We start from the raw sequence: 21,331 nt of genomic DNA, 5'->3' as shown, positions 1-21,331 counted from the left end.
GGAACAGCTCTCAGCCACTGGGCGCTCGAGTACTACAAGTGCCACCACACCTTTCCTTTGAAACTCAAAGGAGTTTCAGTACAGCGGGTGTGGCCCTTACCTTGCACTCACCAACTGTGGGTTCAATTCCTGACACTACATAGGATCCCTTGAGCCCTACCTAAGCAAAGAACCTAAGCATCATCCGGTGTGGCCACTGAACAAAAAAATATGTAATTACAGAATATAAAACAGAAAATTAGAAAATACTGAGTAGTCATAAACCTACAACTTGCTAATTTGCAACCTTGTCCACTTTACAAATCAGATGCCCTGGTAGCATCAAGCTTTACATTTTTGTTTTAGTCTTCCTGTTGACATATTAATAAAAATGATCATATTTCCTCTATTAAACTTTCATTGAGTTTCTACTAGGTGTTAAACAGGTCTTGCATCTGGTGCTAACGACTTATAGGAGAATAGGGACTGGAGAAATAGTACAGCAGGTAGGGTATTTGCCTGGAAGACGTCAATCCAAATTCACTCCCCAATCCCATATGGTCCCCCAAGCCCTGCCAGGATTGATTCCTGAGCTCAGAGCCAGGAGTAAGCCCCGAGAACAGTTGGGTATGGCCTCAAAACCAAAAAAATTAATTAATGACTTATTGAAGTTGTTTTAACCTTATGCAGTTGATAACTATGCCTACTATGTATTAAGCAGTTCTTCCACCAGGTTCACGAAAGAATAATTCATCATTTTTTGCCTCAAGTTATTTACTGGTTTCTAAAGTGTGTGTGTTTCCCAGCTTTCAAGGCAATAAGATGATTTCAGTTTTTCTAGATAGTCACTTCTCACCTCTGAGATTCTATGAAAAGGTTGTGTAAAGAGTTAGTGTTACAAAGAGGGAGGGAGCAAAATCACCTTCACCAAAGTAATATGGATCTAGATCCATGATAATTAAACTTCGTTGGTGAAAAATCACCGAGAGCAAACACAAGAAGAGCAGACAAACAGACAAAACAAGTAATTCTGTACCATGTAATTCAGCCTGCAGAAATTCCCCTAATATCTCTGTTTTAGCCTGTCAGAAAGAAGAACTGCCCATTTTTAGACAAGATGAGCAAGAAATTGGCCAATAGTCATTCTGTTCATGTGAAAAATTTAAATTTCGTTTTATGAGATAAAACTCCTACACATGTACTGAGGAAAGAGAGAAATAATAGAAGCCATCATAATTGTATCTTTCTCCACAATGATGGGCAATAACAGTACTTTGGCTTTGGGAGAGGATATAAACCTGAGCCAAGTATTTCTGAGGATTCTAAGAAATGTGTCCAAATTTAAAGAAGGATCCCCCCCCCTTCCTTTGAGCTTTAACGAAAAGAGAACTTATTTACAATCCTGATAACTTCTTACTTTTGCTGGAGCAATGGATCTTTGCAAATATATTAGGAGGCCAGAGAAACACTGCATTGGGTAAACATTTGCCCTGCAGACAGTCAACTAAGTTTGATCCCCAGCACTCCATATGCCCTCCCAAGTCCTGCCGGAGTGTAGAGCCAGGAGCAAGTCCCGAGCACCACTGGGTGTGGCTCCCAAAACAAAAAGATATATATTAGGAAACTATAAACAAGAGCTGATATCTGAAATGTTCTGTTGTTTTGGGTCAATCCTGATACATCTATCTTCGATCACTGGGTTAAAAGAGAGGAGATATAGTCCATCTGTGGCCCTGAGCTCCAGAAAATGTTTATAATACCACTTAGCTTGTTGACTTTTCTCAGAGACTAGATGAGGCAACATGTCGGTTAACAACACAGTTATTGGCACACAGTAGCACTGCAGCACTATGTCCCGTTGTTCATCGAGTTGCTCGAGTGGGCACCAGTAACGTCTCCATTGTGAGACTTGTTACTATTTTTGGCATATCGAATACACCACGGGGAGCTTGCCAGACTCTGCTATGCGGGCAGGATACTCTCGGTAGCTTGCCAGGCTCTCTGAAAGGGAGGGAGGAATCGAACCCAGGTCAGCTGCATGCAATCACTCCAGCTCACAGTATTGAATAAAATTTATTTTTGTGACTCTAATTTATAGTATATAAACTCCCCCAAAGAGACTCACCTAAGATAGTGGAAAAGAAAACTGCCTCCATGGTTTGCCTTGGTAGTTACATGCCCAGCTACAATTTTTCTTCCAGTCACTAAAATTTAACTAACAAAGATGTCTTCCTCTCACTATCAAAATCTTCTCTGCCACTGACAGTGGTAGCAACAGTGCACATGCCCCTGCACACCTGATGTCTAATATGCCTTGTGCTGAGCCCTTCCCGGGGACTAGTTGGCATTTAAACTTACTGAGTATAATGTCTTTGAATTAACGTTTTAAATACATATGCCTGGAGGATCGAAAGAAATGTTGAGCAGGTAAGTGAATAGATGCCATTTGGGCATAATTTATCATTTTGCAGAGGATTATCTCCAGTGGTTCTCTTTTTTTAAAAAAAAACATGCTCATTTGCTAACAGAAATATGTATTCGCAAAAGAAAGGGAAGTTCTGTCTGTTCATGCCAACTCAAAACAGTTAGAATGACTTGTTCTGACCTACTTAGAATAAACAAACCTATATTTTTTTCATTTTTTAAAATTTTATTTATTGAATCACCGTGAGAGCAGTTACAAAACTTTTGGATCTAAGTCTCAGTCATACAATGAAACACCCGTACCTTCACCAGTGCCCATTCTCCACCACCAAAAATCCCAGTATACCCCCATCCCACACCCTCCCCCTGCCTGTGGGGCAGATGATTTCTACATTACTCTCTCTCTACTTTGATCACATTCACTATTTCGACACCAGACCCACCATTATTTAAGATTTTACCCCAACACTCAGATCTGCTGAAAAGGCAACAATAGACAATATGTGTTCTACTGCTGGTTATGAATAACATATGATGTCGTGTGGCTGCAGTAGAGCCATGTGGTTCTGAAATTCTGAAATTTTAACACTTAAATCTGGAGGGATTTCTGCCAAAAGCCACTGGGTTTAGAGATCTGCTCCTGAGTCTCTGGGATCATGGCCCTTGAGCAGCTTGATGAGGAGCCAAAGAGGCCATTCGTGGGCGATGACTTGGGGTCTCATTGGGGTGGGGAAGACAGGCCCGGCTCCACCTCCCCCCCCATCCCGTGAGACCCAACAAGTTTCGTCACTGCGGGCCCAAGCCTGACTTTCCAATGGCCTCTGGAGGATGACAGCCACCAAGTCGACAAGAGGGAGCAGGCGGAGGGACAGCACCCATTCCCCCCTGGGGTGGCCAGGCGACAGTAACGTACTGTGGAGTCCGGATGCATTTCTGCCAAAGGCCACTGGGTTTTGAGATGTTTCTGAGCCTCTGGGATCATGGCCGTTAAGCAGCTTGATCAGAAGCCAGAGAGGCCATTCATGGGCGATGACTTGGGGTCTCGTTGGGGTGGGGAGGACAAGCCCGACTCCACCCCCATCCCGTGAGGCCCTGTGTGTCTCGTACTGGGGGCCCAAATGTGACTATCCAGTGGCCTCAGACAGATGGCGGCCACTGGGCCACCAGGGGGAACAGGCAAAGGCACAAAACCTATTCCCACCTGGGTTAGCCCAGCACCGGTAGCCTACTGCAGAGACCAGACGCATTTCTACCTAAAGCCACTGGGTTCTGAGATTCGTTTCTGAGTCTCTGGGATCATGGCCATTAAGCAGTTCAATCAGGAACCAAAGAGGCCTTGCCTCCAATTATATAGCTGAGCCGGAGGTGGTTTGTGGGTGTGTTTCCCACATACCTAACTTTTGGCCGTTTACTTTCTTGGTAAACTTTGCCCCAAGTTTTTGGGGTCTGGCCAAAGGCACAGCAGCAATTTTGGGGTATCTGGAAGTCTGAAGGCGCCATGAGGCTGCTGATGCACTCGCCTCACAGGTACAGATTGACCTGCTGGCGGCACCATACCCCGCAAACCTATTAACTACTTGTATCTCTAGACAGTGTTATAAAAATACAGCTCTCAAAATATCTGCCAAGGATTTTGCTGCTTTGCTTATTTTATTCTTACATGAGAAGTTGAAAATAACCAATGCTTACACTGTTAATTGGCTTCAGTGGTGGGGGAGGACAACACACCAGCTGTACTCAGGGCTTACTTCTGATCCTGTGTTCGAGGATCATTCCTGGCTGTGTGTGGTGTGGGGCAGCAGTTGGGGAGGGGATTGAACCAGAGTTGACCATTTACAAAACAAGTGCCTAGCCACCCATTCACTAATCTCAAGCCCACTAATTGGTTTCTCTGAAGTGTCTTGATTATTATATTCTTTTTCAAGGGCTTCAATCTAGACCTTCCGTAGTAAAGAAAATCAACTATTGATCAGTTATTGCTATTCTTTCTGATCAGACATGAGAGCAGTTTGTCTAAACTTCCTCACTCTCCATTACTCCTTCCACTCTAGTTAAAATTACTTCTACATGTATCACCACTTCATGTTCTATTTCTCAAATAGAACACCTATTTGACAAAATAGGTCTTCTGCTCATCAAACCCAAAGATTTATATTCATCTTATCCTCTATACCAAGATCTAGCCAAAGATGTGTTCTATACAAGACAATTACTTGGGAGAAAAGAAGTAACTTTCAACTTATTTTAATGTTTAAAATTTTAAATAAAAAAATTTTAACTTTGTCAGGGTCTGAGTATAGTTTATTGTCCAAGCACCTGCACTGCAGACATCAAATTATAAATTGCCCTCTCCTGGCCTCCACACTGTCCACACATGCTGTGTGTAGCCAGCCGGACATCTGGGATACCTGGAGTTATAGCACAAAAAAGATCTCTGGCACAAAAGAAACAATTTGCAATGTTTGTTCATCATAACAACAACAAGGAAAAGAAAGGAAAATACTTTTTTTTATTATTCCTGAAACACCATGAGGTACAGTTGTAGACTTACAAACTTTTGTGCTTGGGTTTCAGTTATACAATGATCGAGTACCCATCCCTCCACTAGTGCCCGTTCTCCCCATCAGTGATCTCAGTAGTCCTCCCACTCCCCTCCCGATCCTCCCCACCCCACCTCGCCTCTGTGGCAAGGCATTCTGAAAGGGAAATACTTTTTAAGAATTAAAAAATTTTCTGTTTCAATATATCAACATGATAGGAAAACTACTAAAACTTGTTTTCTGGCAGGGTAGGGATTTGGGACACACCTGGAAGTGCTTATGGCTTAGGGATCACCCCTGGCAGTGCTCAGAGGTGAGCACATGCTGCCAAGGATCAAACCTAGGTCAGCTGCATGCAAGGCAAGCTCCTTATACACTGCATTATCCATCTCTCTGACCCTCAAGCTCTTAATATTATGTTCAATAAATTAATTTGGGAGTACTTCCCCAAATAAACAGCAAATCTCAAAGTATGGAAATAAGGACCTGGAGGGGGGTTGTCTCTAAAATCCTTTCAGAGCACCACAAAGTTAGAACCTTTTATAATAGAAATAAGATAGAATCTTTTCTACTAATTTTCTCATGAGTTTTCAATGGATTTTCCCAGAAGTTACATGAGATGATTCTGCAACTGATTTAACAGTTGCTTTTTAGTAAGTCAAAATTTTTTAAAATTTGAAAAAAGAGTAAAAAATTATTTTCTTTCCTTGAATTTCTTGCTTTGGAAAAGTTATTTTCATAAAATTATTTTTTCACTAACAATGAATGATTGTCATTTTTAAATGAACTTAGTTTAAAAATTTTAAGTCTTAGTTTAAAATACAATCACAATAAATAACAATAGATAAACCACAGTGTAGTGGTGCTGGCTCTGACCAGTTTGCAAGATAATATGTCCAGAGTCTGAAATAGTTAATGGTGGAAGTTTATATCACAGCAATACCCAGCGGGTAGGGCATCTGCCTTGCACGCAGCCAACATGGCCGACCCGAGTTCGATTCCTCCGCCCCTCTCGGAGAGCTCGGCAAGCTACCTAGAGTATCTCGCCCGCATGGCAGAGCCTGGCAAGCTCCCCGTGACGTATTCGATATGCCAAACACAGTAACAACAAAGTCTCCAATGGAGACGTTACTGGGCCCGCTCGAGCAAATCGATGATCAACGGGAGGGCCTTTTCTTTACTTTTTTACCCAGATCCACACATTCTATATTTCAAACATTATCTATATTTATCCTGTCCAAAACTTTCTGAGTTTCTGAGTTATGATATTCTTTCGTTGCCACAGATGATTAAAAATGAAATTTAATCCATTTAAAGTCAACACCCATTAATGCTCCTGTGACTTCTAATACTACATGTTGTCATGCAAGTAAACGGATAGTATGGCTGAATAATTCTTTTTGAGACTGTTATATGTTCATGTGTTATTCATTTTTATGAGTGGGCACAGATGCAGAGTGCTAGCCCAGAAAATAAACTACAGGACTGGCAGAAGAAGTACGACTTTAGTATGCAAGAGAATGGGGTTGTGTTGTTAGGTAAGCAGAACAGAGAGATTGAGAAATCGTACCCGTGCATACTAGGGTTAAAACAGTCTCAGTTCTAAAGGACAGACTGGAGTTAATAAAAGAAACCTGATTCACAGTGGGAGAACAAAAAGTATTTGTAGGAGGGCCACTGGGAGAAGAAACCTTAATGGAAAAAAAAAACAGGCAAAATGTTCTGGACATATCTATAGTCATCTCTTCTCTGTTCTGTGTCAGGAGACAAATCTGTATGTACCACATCCACTAAGGTTAGCTATACTCTGATTTCTGTCTGTGAGTAGCTTAGAAGGGCCTTGAAGGAAGGAAGGAAGAACTGGAAGGAAGGGAGAGAGTGAGATCAAGTATTTTCCTTCTAGCCAGATCTACTGCTGCCTGCATCCTCCACCAAAGGTAGGTGCTCCTCCCAGACAGCCTGTCCTCTTTCCTCCATGGTACAGAGTCCCAGCAGGGGTCCCTCCCCTGTCCCACAGGCCTGTAACTGGTAAGCATATCCACCACTGCCAGTTGGGAATCCTACAGTCCCTTGTGCCACTGCCTACTTCTTTGTACCATCAGTTCAATAATGACAGGCAGTAATGACTACTAGTATACATCATTTTCATCACCACAGAAAGTTATATTGGACAAATAACTGTATATGTTAGGGCTTTTCAGTCTTGAAACTATTAATTCTTCAAGCTGGATAAGTCTTTGCCATGGCAGGTGGGGGTGGAGACAACTGTCTTGTGTGTTGTAGGATGTTCCGCAACATCCCTATCTTCCACCAGGCCAAACAACTAGGAATGCCTAAATTTAAATACAATCATTCCCCTAGAGATTGCATTTTGATTATCCACAAAAAAAAAGAGCAAGACAGCTCAAGGAGAAAAAGTTGAGATATACTTAAAGCAGGAGCTAGAGTAATAAAAAAAAAACTAGAATTAGTAAGGTTTCAACAAAATCCTAACACAATTTATTATAATCTTTTAGTAACAAGTTCTACTCTTTCAGGAAGAGTGGAAAATTTGGTTCTAGTTTCCCCAATGGTACTTGAAGCATTCCACCTAGGTTGTCATATGTGTGATGCCCTTCCCCTACTCCACTTCCTTAAATATCAGGAAGAGTTTGGTAGTTAGATAGTTATGATATTTCTCATTAGGTACATAAAGCTTAGCCTCAATATTCTCAAATACTGACATAAAACAAGTATATAGATACCTAAGAAGCCTTACTAAGTCTCTCTCACGCATTCCTCCCCCAGACACTGGATAGGGGATGTGACATCTTTCCTGTCCTGCCAGACTCTGGGTACACAGGTTCTAAGGTATCTTCTAGTTTAGTAGGCTTTGGAAGTAGGAAAGAAAAAACTACCTCAGTCAGAGGTTCTAGTGCAGTTGTTTTCAACACTCAAAAAAAAAATTGGTGCTCGTTTCAGCAGCTCATATACTAAAATTGGAACGATACAGAGATTAGCATGGCCCCTGTGCAAGGATGACATGCAAATTCGTGAAGCATTCCATATTTTTACAAAACGGAATGCCCTGCCACAGAGACAGGGTGGGATGGGGGGATGGGGGGTGGGAGGGATACTAGGATCATTGGTGGTGGAGAATGGGCACTGGTGGAGGGATGGGTACTCGATCATTGTATAACTGAAACCCAAACACAAAAAATTGTTAAGTCTACAACTGTACCTCACGGTGTTTCACTAATAAAAATTTTTTTAAAAATTTTTGGTGGCAGGGTCATGCCTGACTGTGATCAGGGCTTACTCCTTACTCCAGGCTCTTTGCTCCAGGATCACTCCTGATGGGCTCAGAGGACCATATGGGGTCCCAGGGATGAAACCAAGATCATCTGCACACAAGGCAAGTGCCACCCATTGCACTAACTCTCTGACCCCTCAATACATTTATACCTGCTCATATTAATATCTGCCTCTGATAAGTTCACTATGTTTAAATTACAGAGGCTATTCATTTATTCAATAAATGTTGATTGAATACTGAAAAAAGAGAAAAAAAGACAAAACAGTAACTTGTCTATTTCACATGCCAGATTCCCCCAGGAGGTAATGACTCTTACTTTGTGCCCATTCCACAGCCATTATTCAGATAATGTCTCTGTAACAGACAATCTGTAAAAAAATTTTAAAGCTAAAATACAAATAAAAAACTAAAAAATCCCAAATTCAAGAAAGGATAATAATTGTATCAGAGAGGACTCTGATTAAGAAACAGAGATCACATTCATATTAGGAAAATTTGCATAAACCAAAGTGAAGGGACTTTTTTGCAAAAGCATACACAGAGTAGGGAAACTATAAGGGACACTACTCTTATTCAGGACTGATAGCAGCAGGAGTGTAATGGCTCTTAAGGGAAAGAAGATGAGAGGAAGGACTTATTACAGGAGCCCAACAGGAGAAAGTCTTATAGTAAGAAACCATGACCTTAGGTCGAGGGGCACAGGCAGCCCAAGGCAACCCTATAAGGAGAGAACCAGGAGAATAATTAGCCTGACCTCACTCCCATCCCTCTCTTGATCTCCTGCTGGGACTATGCCATCAGAGAAAGTCAGAGGGCACAGGAGCCCTTGTATAATCCTCAGCCAGTCTCCCAGGTAGAGAGAGTAATGAGGGTGAGGGATAGATTAAAAAGGACCAAATATACTTTAAGAATAGGTGATCACTATTCCTGGACTGGTGGTCTTTGGAAACTGCTAAGATGCCAATTTAAGATCAATTTATCTATGATCTAACGAGAAGTCAGCATTTGCAAACTCCTATTTTGTATGTGTATCAAAATCTGAGACTTAGGGACTGTCACTCCAATTTTAAAACAGTATTTCATCTAGAATAAAAATCAAACCTCACTTAAAAGAAAATTATGTTCTAATTTAAATTAATTTAAATGTTAAACTCTGTCAGACCTTAAGGTCAGTCACAAATATCCCAAACTTTACACTCCTTGGTAAGGATGGAGCTGATATTTCTTGCTATCAAGACAAGTGATCAAAAGATCGATGTACTGCTACATATAACTAAAACTTCATTGTAAAAAAAGAAATTAGAATACAGCATGTGAAAATTTGCCAAAAATAGGTAGAAGAAGTGTCCAAAGTCTTACAGAAAAAATTACAACCATACAATGGAACACAGACAATAGATGACTAGAAAATTTAAAAAGAAAGTCAGGGAGAAAAGCTCTTAATTCTGAAGGTTGCTACTTTTCCATTAAATGACAGAATATAAAAAACCGGTATGCTGGAAAGGAGAGGCTAAGAAAAATTCTGATGAGTCCCAGGAATAAAAGAGATAATAACAAAAGATGTTTATCACCAGTTCGTTTTGGTTAGCCTATGACCTTTAAGCCTAATGACTGTAGTCTAATGACATACAGCAAGGGAAAGAAAAAGATCTTCTTCACTTCTGCCTTAATTAAGGCATATATTCTTATTGATTTGCAGACATTTACATTCACAAAATAAATATGCAAGTATTCATTATACTTCATCCATTCCTGGAAAATCATTACATATTCAGAATATATTGTTATATTAATTGCTGTTTATCAAACACTAAGATTGAGATTTGGTGTTTTCTTTTTTGAGAAAGATGTATGCCCAGCTATTGTCTGTTCAGTGCAAACTGTTCTCATCATAATGAGTACTTATCATAATTTCAGACTCTTAAGTCTGGAGTACACTTTGTACTGCTATTCAAGCATGTAACATTCACACCAAGTCGCAAATAAAAGGTATGCACACTTGATGGATTATGACCCTTTTGTATGCACATTTACAAAAAAGGAAGAGTAATCTAACTTTGATTGCTAATCTCTCTTCCCTTGTCATAAATTAATAGGATAATGAAAAGGAAAAAAGTCCATTCCCTTACCTTTGAGTGAATCACCTGAATTTTATGAAAATTTGTTAGAAACATCCTCACTAAAATATAATCTAAACTGATTCATCAGTTATAATCTTCATCACTCAGAACTCATTTATTCACTAATTTAACCATAAATATAAATTAAGCATCTACTGCACACACCAGAATATGTTATAGGCACTGGGGATATATCAGTAAAGAAGACAGACGAAATCCCTGTTCTCAGAGTTTACACTTGAGGGAAAATGGTAAATTAAAATAAATATGCAAATAAATAAGATTAGATAGTGGTCTTTTCTAGGGATGAAATAAGTAAAAGGGTGAAGAACAACAGAAGAGAAACAGAATTTAGGAAGACCTCTCTGAGGAGTTAACATTTTTGGGAAGGCTACAACAGTTTTAAGAAGTCAACCAGTTGAAAAATTGGAAAAAGAACATTCCAGAAGAGAGAAAATGAAGGTCAAAGCCCTGAGGTGGGAATAAGCTAAGGGTACTAGAGGAAAAGTAAGGATATCAGTGAGACAAAAATGATGAGATAAAACACCAGAGGTAGCCAGACAGCAGACCATACAAGGCTTTACAGGACAAGGAATTACAATTTTTTCCAGGACTGATGAGAATTTGCTGCAGGGTTTTAAGCTGGAGAGGATCTGATCTGTACTTTTGGAGGATCGTGCTAGGTCTGAAGGGAAAAGGGACTGTGAGAGGCAGAAGACCACTGTCATAATTTACATAAGAGAAGATGGTAGCTGGAACTATGATGAGGAAATGGACTGGGGAAGAATTAGAAAGACTGGGAACTATTCTGGAAACTGACTTGCTTGTAGATTGCATAAGTACAATGCTTTTGATCTAAACAAAATGATTAGTAGCACTATGAAAAAGTAGGTACAAGGAAGTGGAGTGCTCATGAAAGGGAACCAAAAGTTACACAAGAGCTGCTCCCAAGCAGTGCTCAATATGTCTGGGGCCACTCAAGCAATACCAGAGAGAGAGAGCAATGCTCACTGTGGTAGTGCTGGGATCCTGAGGCCATCAAGGCCATACCCAGTAGAGCTTAGCAGCCTCTAGGACAATACCTGGCAGTGCTAGGGGAGGTGGGGAGGGACCATGTGGTTCTGAGGTTCAATGCATCTGTCAGACATGCACCCCGAACACTGAATGATATATCCCCAACTCCACCCCAAGGTTACATGTTCTATATATTTATTTAGATAACAAATGGAGATGTAAATCAGATAACGCATGAATAAATCTGGAGTTCTCAGGAGAGATCAACATACTGAAAAAAAATCCAAATGAAAATGTTATTAGAAACATATGGTTAAGAGACATTAGGACTATATCTTTAAGTTTTCTCTATTGGGCCTAAAAAATAGTATAGGGGTTAATATACATGCCTTGAATGTGGCCAACTGATTCTATCACCTCTTGGTTACTCAAACACCTTTGGTTCTGGTCCTGGAGGTCTTTCGCACCTTTAGTATGATGAAGATAATCTGTGGAACTGCTGGGTTCAAGGGGTCCCCGTACCTCCTGAGCAACCCTTGGGAGACCTCAAAAAATTAATAAAATAAATCTTCCCTAGAAGTTACAATGTCTCCCATAACGAAGTGTTGAAGTGAAGGAGCAATCACAAAATCAAAAATTGAAATTTCATTGGTTTGTTTGCTTAATGCTCCTACTAAACTCAAACATTTCTTCACCAAAAACATATGAAGTTAATTACTTCTAGAGGATTACCAGATCAGAAAAAAAACAGTCATGTGGGTATTACTAAAGAAACTTTGAAATATTCTACTTATTCAGAATTAGATACATTAGTTGTGAGCTCAAGCCTAAACACAAAAGTCATTCACAAGTGATATATACGAAGAGATGTCACAACTGCAGGCAGGCACTATCAGAATGGCCCTGAAGAACAACAGACTAGAAAGTATTACTATGACTTTTCTTGGGGGAGGGGGAGCTGTGGGTCAACAGAATTTTATAGAAATGTAAACACCTTCTTAGTGGTTATAGTCTTGGTTCCTGGCAGACTGGCTTATTCTACTATAGAATGCATCATGAAAGAAAAGGAGACAAAGACATTTTAACTTTCTAAGAGAAACTCTTAAGTCTTTATCTTATACATTATACAATTAAATTGGTTCAAATAAAATGCAAGTGTGTAGATTTTAATAGACATGCAAATATCAAGAAATTTTACTTGGGCTGTTTTCTTTACAGTAAGGTCTAAACCCACAAAATCCTTTGTAAGGACAATAGGGAAGGAAGTAGCAAAGTCATAATCAGTGACAGATCTTTTTGAAGTGCAAAGAAGCAAAGTAACAGGCTATAGGTTAAAACTAACATCACACCTTTGAATCTGGTGAGTGAAAAGAGAAAATCATTAACAGTTAACCTATTTTTTAGTGAGAATTTCAAAACCAATTAGAACGTCTCTCAAAAAATGTTATTCTTATGCTTCACTTTCGTACTTCTAAATTTTAAAAATAAATTTCATATAAAAACAGTCCTAAAAGACTGTGGTTTTCTATTTGGGAACTTCTTTTCTACTCTTGGTTTGATTCTGATGGATTGTTTGCCGAGTTCTGTTCGAGCCTAACTGACAGTTATTGCACGCAGTAGGAAAATTTAGTGCACCATCAAGTTTTACCTCAAAGGTATCCATGCTGAGATCCTGTTGCACTCAAAATGCTTAGCAACACACAACTAAGGTACAACAGAACACTTACCTGATTATTATTTTTAAAAACATAATATTATAGTTTATTCCTAAGACATTTTTTGGGTGGTGAGGTTCTCCAATCTTTTATTTCTTTCACAAAAACTAGTGCATCTTAGATCTTAGTTTGCTGTTCTTAGTTTCAACGTATTTGTAGCCAAATATGGAAAAACGGGGTAAGGAGTAAAAGGAAAAAGCAGAAAGAAAGCAAAAGGCCATCAATGTTTACCTTATTAAGCCAGAGTTAAGTAGTAAGTGCAAAGTTTATGTTCTACCCAGGCATCCGTTCTCTTAGCTACTTTTCTTGCAGTTTCTTCCTCCATCTTAGCCTTCCTTGTGCTCATCTTTGTGCTTGTGCTTTCCTTCCGCCAGGTCCAATCTCTATGTTATTATCAATAGCTACACCATGCAAAAACTGAATTATGGAGATTTTTTAATAGTATAGCATATTAGAATTGGTCATTTAGGGGCTGGAGCAATAGCATAACGGGTAGGGCATTTGCCTTGCACATGGCCGACCCAGGTTCGATCCCCAGCATGCCATATGGCCCCCTGAGCACCGCCAAGAGTACTTCGTGAGTGCAGAGCCAGGAGTAACCCCTGTGCATCACCGGGTGCGACCCAAAAAGAAAAAAATAAAATAAAATAAAAAATAAAAGATTTGGATATCAGTTTTGGTAACCAAGCTAAATATTCAAAATTAGGGATTCTGTCAACAAATTTGTGATTCAATAAATTAGTGATTCCTATACAACAGATTTCATTTGAATATTGTGATTTTTCCAGTCACTATTCAAACTAATTATAAAGGCCAAGAGTACTTATCTAAAACCCAATACTCAAATTATGTCCTATATGCTATTTCTAGGCTTTTGATAGAAAAAATAAACATAACAGACCTAATCAATATTTCAGTTCTACCACTTCGAGACTCCCCCAAATCTCACAAGTGGCTATAGTACTAGTGCTGAAAGAATTCAGACAGTGCAAATGCTTTCAATTTATTCTTTTTAACTTCTCTGTGAACGAAGTATACAGATATCATTTGTTTGTTGAACATTGTATGACTAAATTCGATCATGAAAACTTTGTAACTGTGTATCACACAGTGATTCAATAATAAGTAAATAAAATACTACACACAAAAAAAAGAAGTTGTGGAGTTGGAGAGATAGTACAGAGGGTAGGGCACTTGCCTTGCATGTGGCTATACTGAATTCAATTTCTGGCACCCTATACTGTCCCCTGGACACTGCCAGGAGTGATTCCTAAGCTCAGAGGCAGCAGTAACCACTGAGCACCACCAGGTTCTGGCCCCAAAATGAAAAGCAAGCAAACAAAAAAAAATAAGTAGTTGTGCTCTCAGGGAGATTTGATAAAACTAAATGCTCTATGTCAGGACCTGGAGATAATACAGTAGTAGAGAGCCGCCTTACAAGCATGAGACCCTAAATTTGATCCTTGGCACCACTCCGCACATGCTGACTGTGATCCTGGGGGCAACCATGTGATTGGAATCACTGGTGCCTCAACAAGAGTGTGATTTTCAGCAAGCAAGTGTCTGAGCTCCACAACCAAGTGTGCAATCTCTGGTCATCACAATAACAAAGGGAAAGAAGGCAAGGGTAGTAATTATTCTTTAATCAAAATGAAATTGAATATAATGTTCTATATCAAAAGACATCCTCTGGGAGGAAGTTTCACAGATTTCCCTTTCAAGAAAGCAGCACTTTAATTAAAGTTAAGGCAAGGATGTGCTTCCTCCTGTTAACGTTTACAAAGTAAACAAAACAACCTATTGTCCCCCCTCACTCTAACAATGTATACAGATAAGGGAGGTCAAAATTCCTTCAAGAATCAATGGATAAATGTCAAATGATCTCAATCATACTAAATAATTCTAAGAACAGCTGTAAGAAAATTTAATTATAAAACTAACATTTTGTTAGCTATAGAATATCTCTAAACGAAAATAACATAAACATAAAACCTATTGAATTAAACACAGGTCCTATGTTCCAAACATGTAGATAACACAAGAAATACTCAAACTTCTTTTAGGCATACATTTAGCATGAGTAGATCTTGGGTTACATCATTGTCTCCATAGAACTAAGCTTAATAGTATTTCTAAAAGTAAGTGCCTAACTTTAGGATAATGTAATCTTACTCAACCAGGAAGCCTTTTCCTTGTAAGGGATGTTGTATAGTCTGAATGGGCAGGGAGATTGTATACCAAGGGGATAATTGAAGGGGATGAAATTAAGACAATAACAGCAAGAACATACTAGTGAAATTATTTTTTTTCATTTTTGTTTTGTACAGGTCTGAATTGTAGGTGGAAATACAAGTTGAAACATCTTCCATTCTCCTGGCTTATTTTAGATTGATTTTATAGAATAAAACTATAATGATAGTTTATAATATGCAAAAATAAAATCCTGTGAGTTTTCAAAATGAGAATATTTTAAAAGAGAAGGGTAGGTAGGTAAGTAAGAGGCAACAGAAGTTGAAGGATAAAATAGTTACAAATTAACTTTTAAGCTAAAAAACAAAAACTTTATGAATGTTTTCATTTATATTATTTCTTCCTAAATCAATTAAAACATTGGCATGTAGTGGATTTATATCACAATGAAATTTCTGACAACTTCAAAATCAACTTCATGTTTGAGTTCCATCCTTTCAGGTGTTGAATAGTGGGAAATCGGTGAAGGAATGTCACTTGAAGTCAGTTATTTATCATGAACCAAAATGGCTAAGTGCCCCATAAACTGCAATGATCCATTTCCTATTAGCATCACACAACAGAAGGCGCCTCATCTGCATTAACAAGTTTTATGACCTCCGTAGTCAGAGAGGCTAATGTTAGGAAATGGGTTATTTTTGTTCTGTTATAAATGTTCATTATTATACCATAAAAAATTCTTTAAGGATATAAACTACTGATTGATTCATTAGGAATTCTTTTTTAAAAGTTCCCCCATCTAAATCTTAAAAAACAAAACAAAACAAAAAAACCCGCTATCTTGGTAAAGTATTTTCACTCTTTTTGGTCAAGCTCGAACTGGTCTATAGGTCTTATACTCTTTTTTTCACCACAGTGTCAAATATCACAATAGACTACAATTAAAATACCTCCCCCACCCCCTCAATGTAGAAGACACAATTTTCAGTGTGCACATTTCAAAATGTCAGCCTTTTGAATTAAAAAAACTCTAGGTTTCTAATCACAAGAAAAGAAAGCAAAATAGAACATCATCTTAAAACTGGGTAACAAGTGATAGGCTACTTAGGTTCAACACATTTCCCTAAAATATGTAATACAATAGTTGAGCATATTTGTGGATTACATCCAAATAACCAATGAAACTCTTGACTACAAACATGTCCAGGAGTTACTATCCTACAACAAATGGTATTACTTCCAAAAAGAAAGTAAAAATAGAAACCCAAATGGCAAGATGATTAAAGCAACTAAGTAAGTACCATAGGAAAAATAAAGAAAATTTTTTCTATGGGATATTTACTATTCTTTGTTCCATAATTTTGAAGAGCTTCCTCTTTGAAATGAAACACTGAAAATTTTAACATTTGATAGTGTTATTTTGACTTTTTCTACAGAAAATATTTTAAAACGTGCATAGTATTTTTTCTATATTTTTAAAGTATCTTCCCTCTCCTACTCCATTTCTTACTACATTTCTGTTAAGAACCAGCAATAAACTTGGAAAACAAGTATGTATGTGGGAAATTATTTTAAATTGTTTATATTAAATTGTAAACATCTTTGAGCATAGCTATTTCATAAAGTCACAAATTCCCAGGGGAAACAATTAAGAATTAAACATGGTCCATGTCCTCAACACATTTATAGTCTTATTTAGGGAGAGGCACAACACATGCATAAGTTAGAAAAATAAAATAGACCCTAAGTGAATTCTTATAAAATGAATATGACACTGGGCATGTCAAGTACCAGGACTTAAAAAGTATTTGCTGAGTTGTTATAAAGAATTTTAGCAAACGAGGTAGAAAGAGACAGAGAGAAACTATGAACTGGGAGGACTGGAGAAGAATTCATGGGAGAAGCCATCTCAAGCCTGGTCTTGAAGCAATGTGGCCTACTGACAACTTCAAAAAAATTTCCCAAACAAAGTAATCTCTTGGAATATTATAGGTTCCCTTATTATAGGTTCCCTTTCCCAACTAAAGTGTACCATCCTAATTTCCCCACAACAGCAAGCCTTTCATACTTGGACTTTTAACCTTTCCATTTCCTGAAATTCTCCCTTGCTGCCTATTCACCAAATGATGACCATCATTGTTTTCCTTTCTCCTTTGAAATCACTAATAACCCTCAAGTCAGATGATCCCACCCACCAAGAAAGAGGGATCCTGCAGTGAGGGCTGAATGTTTATGACTTTATTTATGCTGAGTAGATTTTAATCATTAGAAACCTTCCTGACACTTGGAGAGAAAGCCAAAATGAAACAAAAAGTTATAAAGGTGTCTTCAAATAAAGTACAAAGGATTCTGTTGTAATTTCTTCCAAACTTACACTGAAGATCTTGAGACAAGTATTTAAGTGCTTCTTGAATTCAACTTGATTATCCTCTTTTCTCCTGGACTCTCTCACCTTGTGTATGAATGGTTTCAAGTATCTTAACACATCTTCCAGACCCTAGAATATCCCCTACCTTGTCTATATTTCTCTGTCAAGAAACTCTTCCTACACCCCAAGGCATACATCATGACCAAAACTCTTCAGAGGAACCAGAGAGATAGTACAGGTAGTAAGTTGCTTTCCTTGCACACAAGGAATGTAGGTTCAATTCCTATACCCCATAAGGTCTTCTTGAGCCCCAGAGATCCCTGAGTACAAAGTCTGGAGTAAATCCAGAGCACTGTTGGGTATGACCCCAAACAAAACAAAAATAAAAATCTTCAGGGAATATTCACTGATAGCACAGTCCAACTCTACCAGCTTTTCCTCTCAAGGAGCCCAGTTTATATTTGTGAAACCCAGAGATTTCATTCTGATATGAAATTCACGCATCCCTACATAGCTTGAGGGGAAATCAGTGTCTCACTTGTCATTCCTGCCTAGTTCAGCAGGAGGACAGAAAAAAAATCTGGTTAGTTAATCTGCTCTCTTCAACTACATTTCTCTTTTTCTTCCCCACTCCTCTCCCCCACCCCCCCACCCCCGCCCCTGACTTTAGCGCTTCTCACACTTTGCTGTGCATGTGGCCAACCTGGGACCTAGTAAAAATGCTTAGTTAGGTTCCCTAGCGTTGTAACAGGACTGGGAGTATTTCCAACAAGCTTCCATGATTTTCTGATCCAAGAACCACAGGCTACAGTGTCTCCTATGGTGATGGTCCTCAACTGTGGCTAGAATTTTAAATCACGTATAAAAATTTAAAAATCTGTATGTCTAACCCACAACTCCAGATCGATTAGAATCTTTAGGGGAGTTATTTTGTAACGTTATTTTATGAAAGCACTGTGATCTACAAAGTTATTCATGGTGAGTTTTAGACATACAACATTCCAGCACTGATCCCACCACCACTGCCAGCTTCCCTCCACCTGTGGTCCCTCCCCCAACGATAGGGAAATTGTTTTTTAAAGCTCCCCACCTGATTTTAATGTGCAAGCTTGTATTTTCTTCTTCAGTCAAACCACTCTGCTCATGATTCCCTCCTTCAGCCCAGGCAGTGATCCATACATTCAGAGACTGCCCTTTCTCCACTCTGCAACTTGCCTCCTCCGTGTCTCCAACTCTGGTGCTTCATCATTCTCTCTCAGTCCCTCTTGTGTTGTGCTTGGCCATTTCCTTCCTCTCAGTTCTGCATTAGCAGTGGAGTGCTCAAGAGCACTCACCGAAGTGGCTGTTATTGGTTACACAACTCCATACTCTCAAGGTCTGGCAAGTAAATACATTAGATATAGCTTGCTAAAATGTTCAGAGGGCTTTTAGGGAACTTTGCAAATAACAAAGTGAGTGAGTTCTTTCAGGTCTTTTTTGGGGGTGGGGAGGAGGGAATCACACCTGGCGATGCACAGAGGTTACTCCTGGCTTTGCACTCAGGAATTAACTCCTGGCGGTGCTCAGGGGACCATATGGGATGCTGGGAATCAAACCCAGGTCGGCTGCGTGCAAGGCAAATGCCCTACCCGCTATGCTATCATTCCAGCCCCTCTTTCACGTCTTAAAGGAAAGAAAACAAAACAAAACAAAAACCTTATTTAGCACAAAGTTCTTTCTCAGTCAGGAAGGGCCATTTTCAGGACTTGACCAAGCCTGCCAGACCGGTGCAGAGATCTAGTTCCTCTCACTTAAGAAAAGCCAAGAGCTACTCTTAGGGAAAGGGCAAAAAGGAAGAAAGAAGTTGGAAGTCTGGGTCATGACCTTTAGGGTAAAAAGTGGAGAGGCTCAAATAACAAGCCATTCCCCACAACTGGAAAGCAAGGACTCTCCGGGCATGATGGCTGCAGGAGCCATTCAAATTTGGGAATGAATGAACTGGCTCTCCAATTCAACTAGCTTGTTCCCCAAGCACTACATTTTAGGATATAAAAGGCCCTTAGTGCCATAAATCCACAGAAAATGAAAGGAAATTGTCAACAATTAATTATATGAAGAAGTTGGTTTTGTAAAATGTTGAATAAAACTATCTCATTAACTATCCTTACGATAGTTCTCTTATAATAGCTAGGTTCTTAGTAAAAAAACATAAACAATATTAAGTCAGAAGAGAAAAAAATAGACTTCTAGAGGTCAGAGTAAATCACAGATGCCAGAACTAGAGAAATCCATCACAATTACAAATAGAAACATGTAAAATGGAAGCTACGGAGTGGCTGATGAAGGGATTGATCTCTAAAGTCTAATAAGCATGGTTTCAAGTCCTGAGACTCTTACTCTGGGTCCTCAGATTTCTTTATCTTGGTCTCAGTTTTTCCTCTGTGAAAAATAAATCATAAAGACTATTTAGGTATTTTTTGGTATCTAGTCTAAATAATAATGGGATGGTTTCTTACACAATTTATAGCACATAAGTGCTAAAAATGTTAAATTTGTATCTTTTTACATTTTTTAGGCTATATCTGGCTGTACTCTTAAGCTACTCCTGCGGTTATTTAGGGGTGTTTGGGGTAGAATATGCAGTGCCAGGGACTGAGCCAGGGTCAGCTACCTGTAAGGCAAACTGCTTATTCTTGTACTATCTTTCTAGCCCCTAAATTTTGTTTTTCAGTTAGGCCTTTACCGTAAAGTCATGACAACATTGTGGTAATATTATAGTAACCTACATTATGTTTATTTTTGTCTGAGGGCACCACATGGCAGGTGCTGGGTGCCAATGCTGGCTCTGTCCTTGGGAATCACTCCCAGGTGGTAGGGGACTATGCAGTGCGGAGTCAAACCCAGGCCTCCAGCATGCAAGCATGTGTGCAGTCATTGAATCATCTCTCTGATTCAGTAACCTACTGATCAGTCCATCTGGTCATTTAGCTGTATTATTTTACTAATATCTCCAAGTCTACTTACTCCTTAATCTCAAGACCAGGATACATCCCTCTTGTTTGAGAGCATAAATATTTGATCTGTGGTGATACCTCTAAGTGACACAGAAAAGATGTGACAAACAAAAAAACACTTCCCTAGGATCAGAGCAATAGATAGGAGGCAGGGCACTTGCCTTGAACCCAGCCAACCAGGGTTCGACCCCCAGCATGGTCCCCTAGGTACAGAAGAAGCAATACAACCTTTTGTCAGTCTAGCTTTCTTCCCAGTGACATCCCAGCTTCTCTTCCCATCCTGAATATACATATCTGTGAGACCCAATTACTGAACTGCCCCTTCTTCATGATTTAACCCATCCAGTATTGGGTCCCTCATCCCTGATCCCTCCTTAGAATAATTCAGTACAAGTCCAAGCTCTAGGGGCTGGAGTGATAGCATAGCGGATAGGGCGTTTGCCTTGCATGCAGCCAACATGACCGGCACAGGTTCGATTCCCAGCACCCCATATGGTCCCCTGAGCACCGCCAGGAGCAATTCCTGAGTGCATGAGCCAGGAGTAACCCCTGAGCATCGCCGGGTGTGACCCAAAAAGAAAGAAAAAAAAAAACAAGTCCAAGCTCTAAAAAAGTGTTATCTTGTTGAATGACCCAAATTTTTTTGGCTATACTCACTCTTTTGATGACCAAGTTAATAAGCCTAATCCTAAT

At 39.2% G+C, this 21,331-nt stretch overlaps 1 protein-coding gene and 1 non-coding gene across 2 annotated transcripts in view; one reads left to right on the top strand and one right to left on the bottom strand.

Moving 5' to 3' along the window:
- Window positions 1-21,331, bottom strand: part of GREB1L (GREB1 like retinoic acid receptor coactivator) — a 273,750-nt gene that overhangs the window by 200,893 nt on the left and 51,526 nt on the right. The gene's annotated exons all lie outside the window — the stretch shown is intronic.
- Window positions 7,892-7,995, top strand: LOC130045549 (U6 spliceosomal RNA). The gene has a single exon (XR_008795545.1). It is a non-coding gene; the product is annotated as a U6 spliceosomal RNA (small nuclear RNA).

Source organism: Sorex fumeus, unplaced genomic scaffold, assembly GCF_029834395.1.
Source record: "Sorex fumeus unplaced genomic scaffold, SorFum_2.1 ptg000128l, whole genome shotgun sequence".
Taxonomy (NCBI): domain Eukaryota; kingdom Metazoa; phylum Chordata; class Mammalia; order Eulipotyphla; family Soricidae; genus Sorex; species Sorex fumeus.
The sequence above is the reverse complement of the archived record's forward strand: the minus strand, read 5'-3'. Positions and strand labels throughout refer to the sequence as shown.